Source organism: Coregonus clupeaformis, unplaced genomic scaffold (assembly GCF_020615455.1).
Source record: "Coregonus clupeaformis isolate EN_2021a unplaced genomic scaffold, ASM2061545v1 scaf0825, whole genome shotgun sequence".
NCBI classification, from domain to species: domain Eukaryota; kingdom Metazoa; phylum Chordata; class Actinopteri; order Salmoniformes; family Salmonidae; genus Coregonus; species Coregonus clupeaformis.
In genome coordinates this window covers 168,899-177,500 of record NW_025534280.1, presented here as the reverse complement: position 1 = coordinate 177,500, position 8,602 = coordinate 168,899, and the positions used below count along the sequence as shown (strand labels likewise).

The 8,602-nt window shown below is 46.3% G+C and overlaps 1 pseudogene; it reads left to right on the top strand.

Annotated features, from left to right (window-relative positions):
• LOC123481336 overlaps positions 1-4,848 on the top strand; it is a 45,729-nt pseudogene extending 40,881 nt beyond the window's left edge.
• The last annotated feature ends 3,754 nt before the right edge of the window (positions 4,849-8,602 follow it).

The window sequence follows — 8,602 nt, the reverse complement described above, 5'->3', positions numbered from 1 at the left end:
GCCCTGTGATAGGCCAGGAGGAAGTTTCACCATCTTGCCCTGTGATAGGCCAGGAGGAAGTTTCACCATCTCCCTCTTGTAAGGAAGTTTCATTCCTGTGATAGGCTAGGGAAGTTTCACCATCTTGCCCTGTGAAGCCAGGAGGAAGTTTCACCATCTGGCCTGTGATGGCCAGGAGCCTCTTGATAGGCCAGGAGGAAGTTTCACCATCTTGCCCTCTGATAGGCCAGGAGGAAGTTTCACCATCTGGCCCTCTGATAGGCTAGGAGGAAGTTTCACCATCTTGCCCTCTGATTGGCCAGGAGGAAGTTTCACCATCTTGCCCTCTGATTGGCCAGGAGGAAGTTTCACCATCTTGCCCTCTGATTGGCCAGGAGGAAGTTTCACCATCATTTTGATCTCTATATGGTCACTCCACGCTGAGAAGTTCCAAGTGAAAAAGTGTTTGTCTTTGCTCTTTGACCTGAATGTAACCTGCGACCTCTTCCCTGTCAGGTGATCCTGTCTATAGAGGAGGGTTACCGTCTCCCTGCCCCCCTGGGCTGTCCTGTGGTTCTACACCAGTTAATGATATAGTTATATATATTATCATGTTATTATATTACAGGTGATCCTGTCTATAGAGGAGGGCTACCGTCTCCCTCCCCCTGGGCTGTCCTGTGGTTCTACACCAGTTAATGATATAGTTCTATATATTATCATGTTATTATATTACAGGTGATCCTGTCTATAGAGGAGGGCTACCGTCTCCCTGCCCCCCTGGGCTGCCCTGTGGTTCTACACCAGTTAATGATATAGTTATATATATTATCATGTTATTATATTACAGGTGATCCTGTCTATAGAGGAGGGCTACCGTCTCCCTGCCCCCCTGGGCTGCCCTGTGGTTCTACACCAGTTAATGATATAGTTATATATATTATCATGTTATTATATTACAGGTGATCCTGTCTATAGAGGAGGGCTACCGTCTCCCTGCCCCCCTGGGCTGCCCTGTGGTTCTACACCAGTTAATGATATAGTTCTATATATTATCATGTTATTATATTACAGGTGATCCTGTCTATAGAGGAGGGCTACCGTCTCCCTGCCCCCTGGGCTGCCCTGTGGTTCTACACCAGTTAATGATATAGTTCTATATATTATCATGTTATTATATTACAGGTGATCCTGTCTATAGAGGAGGGCTACCGTCTCCCTGCCCCCTGGGCTGTCCTGTGGTTCTACACCAGTTAATGATATAGTTCTATATATTATCATGTTATTATATTACAGGTGATCCTGTCTATAGAGGAGGGCTACCGTCTCCCTGCCCCCCTGGGCTGTCCTGTGGTTCTACACCAGTTAATGATATAGTTCTATATATTATCATGTTATTATATTACAGGTGATCCTGTCTATAGAGGAGGGCTACCGTCTCCCTGCCCCCCTGGGCTGCCCTGTGGTTCTACACCAGTTAATGCTCCACTGCTGGCAGAAGGAGAGAGGGCAGAGACCTCACTTCAACAGCGTGGTTTCCTTCCTGGATAAACTCATCAGGAACCCCAGTAGTCTACTGACACTAGTGGACCACGTACACAGGTAAACCCTGACCCCTAACCGCCGACCCCTAACCGCCGACCCCTAACCTCTGACCCTAACCCCTGACCTTAACCCCTAACTTCTGACCCTAACCCCTAACCCTGACCCGTAACCTCTGACCCTAACCTCTGACCCTAAACCCCGACCCTAACCCCTTAACTTCTAACCCTAGCCTGTAACCTCTGACCCTGATCCCTGACCCTAACCCAAAGCCCAGTAGTCAGCTAACACTAGTGGACCACGTACACGGATAAGAACAACCAATCAACCAATCCACAGACAACATCCAGGGGTTAAACCTCCCGTCTACATTTCCATTTCCATGGACAATAAAGTGGCGTTGTATTGTAGGGATGTTAACGGTTAACCGTTAATCGGTTAGCCGCCGAAAATACATTTGACCGCTCATGCTTATCAGTCTATAGGTTAATTAGCCTAATTAGTGGAATAAAAAAAAATTGTCAGTTAGTCGTCATGTATCTTATTTATCACACACAGAATACAGCACAGAGCCTAGTTCAGACAGCCCCAGAGCAGCTCCTTAAAAAGATGGCACTGGAGTGCAACAAATAACAAGTCTAAATGCAATCACGTGTTAAAAACTGTTTTGAAAAGAGCCACTATTTTTATTTCTCGATCTCAACTCGTAATTAAAGCGCGCTTTCCCACTCGCCATTTCAAGTGCATAGGCTATAGTGAACGGTAGGCAGGCTATCAGCGCATCACCCACCGCCTTACAATGAGAGCTTCAGGCAGTATAATTGTTTTTTGAATCCTGAACATTTTACTTCGGTTCAAATAAAAACGACATGTCTTGTCTTGCCTTCAAAGTAGCCAAAATCCATCCATAGAAACGTGGAGGCGATTATTTTTCTGAAGACTTCCTCGTGGTATTAACCAGCATTTCCTGTTCCTGTTCTATTGGTTTTCATATCGACTTTATTTCGTTGTCCAGAAGCCAAAGGAACAATCCTGGTCATATTAGCGACCCCATCATTGGTTGTTGCTGTTAGATTCCCCCCCATCTTTCTAAGTTTCTAACGGATATTTAAATCTCTGTCACATATGGAATCGCTCGCATTAGGTGAGCGGTTTAGAACGGTATTTTCTCGCGAATTGCATTTCGGCAAATGTTTGAAAATGACGTTTTGTTAGCTGCTTGATTACGGGAGTTGCATGTTCAATAACAGGCTATAGCCTATTAACTGTAAGACTAAAGGCTTGCTATTTATAATAATATAATAATAATAATAATAATCTATTGTTGCACGTTTCCATTAAGCTGTTAATGACATTTGTTTTTGGTTCCTTGTATACATTCACAGTATTTTCTGTTAGTCACTTAATTGTACCGTTTGAACAAATTTCAGAGTTTTGTTGACCGGTTAATGAGGGTCGGTTAGTCGGCAGCAAAATTGACCGAAATATGCATCCCTAATCTATTTTATGGATATGACTCCAGGATCCATTGTCCTGATGCTGCTTCTTGTTAGATCGTGTTGTCTTTAGGGGGAAATAGGTTGACAAGCTCCCCTTGATTTGTAGAAGACATGCGGCTCGAAGGACTACATTTCAGAGCGACTCTCCACTGGGCCCAGATCCCATTCGGGATTTCTTGTTTTCTAGTTTTTTATTATTATTATTATTTGTGTATTTGTTTGACATTTTTGCTGCACTGTTAGGAGCTAGTAACATCAGCATTTTACTACCCTGTTAGGAGCTAGTAACATCAGCATTTTACTACCCTGTTAGGAGCTAGTAACATCAGCATTTTACTACCCTGTTAGGAGCTGGTAACATCAGCATTTTACTACCCTGTTAGGAGCTAGTAACATTAGCATTTTACTACCCTGTTAGGAGCTAGGAACATAAGCATTTTACTACCCTGTTAGGAGCTAGTAACATCAGCATTTTACTACCCTGTTAGGAGCTAGGAACATAAGCATTTTACTACACTGCTAGGAGCTAGTAACATCAGCATTTTACTACCCTGTTAGGAGCTGGTAACATCAGCATTTGGCTCCACCTGCTCAGTCTTTCTCTCATATCTCCCACTGACTTTCCTCTCTGTATAAACTCAGTTTCACAGAATCGCTGGAGGACATGCCGGACTACCCCCTGTTCATCTCCATCGGTGATTGGCTGGACTCCATCAAGATGAGCCAATACAAGAACCAGTTCCTGACAGCAGGGTTCACCACCCTGGACTCGGTCTCGACCATGAGTATAGAGTGAGTGGATCCAGAGATACTGTCTGCAGCCCATTCCCTGTATTCTGACCAGAGCCTGTATTACATTTTTTTTACATTTTAGTCATTTAGCAGACGCTCTTATCCAGAGCGACTTACATGAGCAATTAGGGTTAAGTGCCTTGCTTAAGGGCACATCGACAGATTTTACATCAGTTAACCTAACTGATGTACTGTGTCTCTTCTCTAAACAGTTAACCTAAGTCACACAGTGTCTGTATCTCTTGTCCTCAGGGACCTCCGGCGTGTCGGTGTGTCTCTGATCGGCCATCAGAGGAGGATCGTGAGCAGCATTCAGACTCTCCGTCTACAGTTCCTCACCGCCCAACACAACGGCTTCCACAACTAAACCAACCCCGCCTCTAGGACTGCACAGACAGACAGGCCTGGGTGTGTTCATTAGGCATCAAACGGAAAGAAAACTAAAAAAACTGGAAACGGAGAGCGATTACCTGAACTCGTTCAATAAGAAACACCTGTTTCTAAATTCTATATATACGTTCTCTCGGGAGACTGGTGAACCTGTTACTCGTGGACTACAAAGGTTTCCCAAGGAGGCATTTATCCCCTGATCCAGCAGACTGGGGGGGTCGGAGGTCGTTTCAGGCTACGTCCCCCCGACGGTACCCTTATTCTCTACAGTGGTCAGTTTGGGACAGACACATGCAGTACCAAGCACATGGAGAGACAAGACCACCGGTGTTCTTCCTCTGATCAAGTGGGGGCGGAGACTGACTGAAACAGGACTCTCTGTTTAGAGACCACTACTTTGACTCATGGGGGATGATACAATGTGTCTTATTTATTTCAGATGTTTGTTTCCTGTGAAAAAGCTTGGTTTAGTTTGATTAGATGTCCTTGTTTGATTAGATATCCACGTTTAGTTTGATTAGATATCCTTGTTAAGTTTGATTAGATATCCTTGTAAAGTTTGATTAGATATCCACGTTTAGTTTGATTAGATATCCTCGTTAAGTTTGATTAGATATCCATGTTTAGTTTGATTAGATATCCTTGTTTGAATAGATATCCTTGTTAAGTTTGATTAGATATCCTTGTTTGAATAGATATCCTTGTTAAGTTTGATTAGATATCCTTGTTTGAATAGATATCCTTGTTAAGTTTGATTAGATATCCTTGTTTGAATAGATATCCTTGTCAAGTTTGATTAGATATCCTTGTTTGAATAGATATCCTTGTCAAGTTTGATTAGATATCCTTGTTTGATTAGATATCCTTGTTTGATTAGATATCCTTGTTTAGTTTTCATCCACAATCTTTATCTTTACTCAGCAATATGCAGTTTCCTTAGCTGACTGACTGACAGTGTGTTTCTGCTATGTCATGCCTCGTCACACATTGCCACGCCTTGTTGGGCTTGATAAGGACAGAGCATTCAAGGGCACCAACAGATCTGGGACCAGGCTACAGTTTCCTCACTTATAGAAGAAGAAGAAGAGGAGTGCCACTCCACTCCACAACAAATCACGAACCGAAAACAACCTCAGACATGTACCATAAGAAATACTGTACTTTGGCTGCAGTACAATCCATAGTGCTTGAGCATCTAGATCAGGGCTCTCCGACCCTGTTCCTGGAGAGCTACCCTCCTGTAGGTTTTAACTCCAACCCTGTTCCTGGAGAGCTACCCTCCTGTAGGTTTTAACTCCAACCCTGTTCCTGGAGAGCTACCCTCCTGTAGGTTTTAACTCCAACCCTGTTCCTGGAGAGCTACCCTCCTGTAGGTTTTAACGCCAACCCTGTTCCTGGAGAGCTACCCTCCTGTAGGTTTTAACTCCAACCCTGTTCCTGGAGAGCTACCCTCCTGTAGGTTTTAACTCCAACCCTGTTCCTGGAGAGCTACCCTCCTGTAGGTTTTAACTCCAACCCTGTTCCTGGAGAGCTACCCTCCTGTAGGTTTTAACTCCAACCCTGTTCCTGGAGAGCTACCCTCCTGTAGGTTTTAACGCCAACCCTGTTCCTGGAGAGCTACCCTCCTGTAGGTTTTAACTCCAACCCTGTTCCTGGAGAGCTACCCTCCTGTAGGGTTTAACTCCAACCCTGTTCCTGGAGAGCTACCCTCCTGTAGGTTTTAACTCCAACCCTGTTCCTGGAGAGCTACCCTCCTGTAGGTTTTTAACTCCAACCCTGTTCCTGGAGAGCTACCCTCCTGTAGGTTTTAACGCCAACCCTGTTCCTGGAGAGCTACCCTCCTGTAGGTTTTAACTCCAACCCTGTTCCTGGAGAGCTACTCTCCTGTAGGTTTTTAACTCCAACCCTGTTTCTGGAGAGCTACTCTCCTGTAGGTTTTTAACTCCAACCCTGTTCCTGGAGAGCTACCCTCCTGTAGGTTTTTAACTCCAACCCTGTTCCTGGAGAGCTACCCTCCTGTAGGTTTTAAATCCAACCCTGTTCCTGGAGAGCTACCCTCCTGTAGGTTTTAACTCCAACCCTGTTCCTGGAGAGCTACCCTCCTGTAGGTTTTAACGCCAACCCTGTTCCTGGAGAGCTACCCTCCTGTAGGTTTTAACTCCAACCCTGTTCCTGGAGAGCTACCCTCCTGTAGGTTTTAACTCCAACCCTGTTCCTGGAGAGCTACCCTCCTGTAGGTTTTAACGCCAACCCTGTTCCTGGAGAGCTACCCTCCTGTAGGTTTTAACTCCAACCCTGTTCCTGGAGAGCTACCCTCCTGTAGGGTTTAACTCCAACCCTGTTCCTGGAGAGCTACCCTCCTGTAGGTTTTAACTCCAACCCTGTTCCTGGAGAGCTACCCTCCTGTAGGTTTTTAACTCCAACCCTGTTCCTGGAGAGCTACCCTCCTGTAGGTTTTAACTCCAACCCTGTTCCTGGAGAGCTACCCTCCTGTAGGTTTTAACTCCAACCCTGTTCCTGGAGAGCTACCCTCCTGTAGGTTTTAACTCCAACCCTGTTCCTGGAGAGCTACCCTCCTGTAGGTTTTTAACTCCAACCCTGTTCCTGGAGAGCTACCCTCCTGTAGGTTTTTAACTCCAACCCTGTTCCTGGAGAGCTACCCTCCTGTAGGTTTTAACCCCAACCCTGTTCCTGGAGAGCTACCCTCCTGTAGGTTTTAACTCCAACCGTGTTCCTGGAGAGCTACCCTCCTGTAGGTTTTTAACTCCAACCCTGTTCCTGGAGAGCTACCCTCCTGTAGGTTTTAACTCCAACCCTGTTCCTGGAGAGCTACCCTCCTGTAGGTTTTAACTCCAACCCTGTTCCTGGAGAGCTACCCTCCTGTAGGTTTTAACTCCAACCCTGTTCCTGGAGAGCTACCCTCCTGTAGGTTTTAACTCCAACCCTGTTCCTGGAGAGCTACCCTCCTGTAGGTTTTTAACTCCAACCCTGTTCCTGGAGAGCTACCCTCCTGTAGGTTTTAACTCCAACCCTGTTCCTGGAGAGCTACCCTCCTGTAGGTTTTAACTCCAACCCTGTTCCTGGAGAGCTACTCTCCTGTAGGTTTTAACTCCAACCCTGTTCCTGGAGAGCTACCCTCCTGTAGGTTTTAACTCCAACCCTGTTCCTGGAGAGCTACCCTCCTGTAGGTTTTTAACTCCAACCCTGTTCCTGGAGAGCTACCCTCCTGTAGGTTTTTAACTCCAACCCTGTTCCTGGAGAGCTACCCTCCTGTAGGTTTTTAACTCCAACCCTGTTCCTGGAGAGCTACCCTCCTGTAGGTTTTAACTCCAACCCTGTTCCTGGAGAGCTACCCTCCTGTAGGTTTTAACTCCAACCCTGTTCCTGGAGAGCTACCCTCCTGTAGGTTTTAACTCCAACCCTGTTCCTGGAGAGCTACCCTCCTGTAGGTTTTAACTCCAACCCTGTTCCTGGAGAGCTACCCTCCTGTAGGTTTTAACTCCAACCCTGTTCCTGGAGAGCTACCCTCCTGTAGGTTTTAACTCCAACCCTGTTCCTGGAGAGCTACTCTCCTGTAGGTTTTAACTCCAACCCTGTTCCTGGAGAGCTACCCTCCTGTAGGTTTTTAACTCCAACCCTGTTCCTGGAGAGCTACCCTCCTGTAGGTTTTAACTCCAACCCTGTTCCTGGAGAGCTACCCTCCTGTAGGTTTTAACTCCAACCCTGTTCCTGGAGAGCTACCCTCCTGTAGGTTTTAACTCAACCCTGTTCCTGGAGAGCTACCCTCCTGTAGGTTTTAACTCCAACCCTGTTCCTGGAGAGCTACCCTCCTGTAGGTTTTAACTCCAACCCTGTTCCTGGAGAGCTACCCTCCTGTAGGTTTTAACTCCAACCCTGTTCCTGGAGAGCTACCCTCCTGTAGGTTTTAACTCCAACCCTGTTCCTGGAGAGCTACCCTCCTGTAGGTTTTTAACTCCAACCCTGTTCCTGGAGAGCTACCCTCCTGTAGGTTTTTAACTCCAACCCTGTTCCTGGAGAGCTACTCTCCTGTAGGTTTTAACTCCAACCCTGTTCCTGGAGAGCTACTCTCCTGTAGGTTTTAACTCCAACCCTGTTCCTGGAGAGCTACCCTCCTGTAGGTTTTAACTCCAACCCTGTTCCTGGAGAGCTACCCTCCTGTAGGTTTTAACTCCAACCCTGTTCCTGGAGAGCTACCCTCCTGTAGGTTTTAACTCCAACCCTGTTCCTGGAGAGCTACCCTCCTGTAGGTTTTAACGCCAACCCTGTTCCTGGAGAGCTACCCTCCTGTAGGTTTTAACTCCAACCCTGTTCCTGGAGAGCTACCCTCCTGTAGGTTTTAACTCCAACCCTGTTCCTGGAGAGCTACCCTCCTGTAGGTT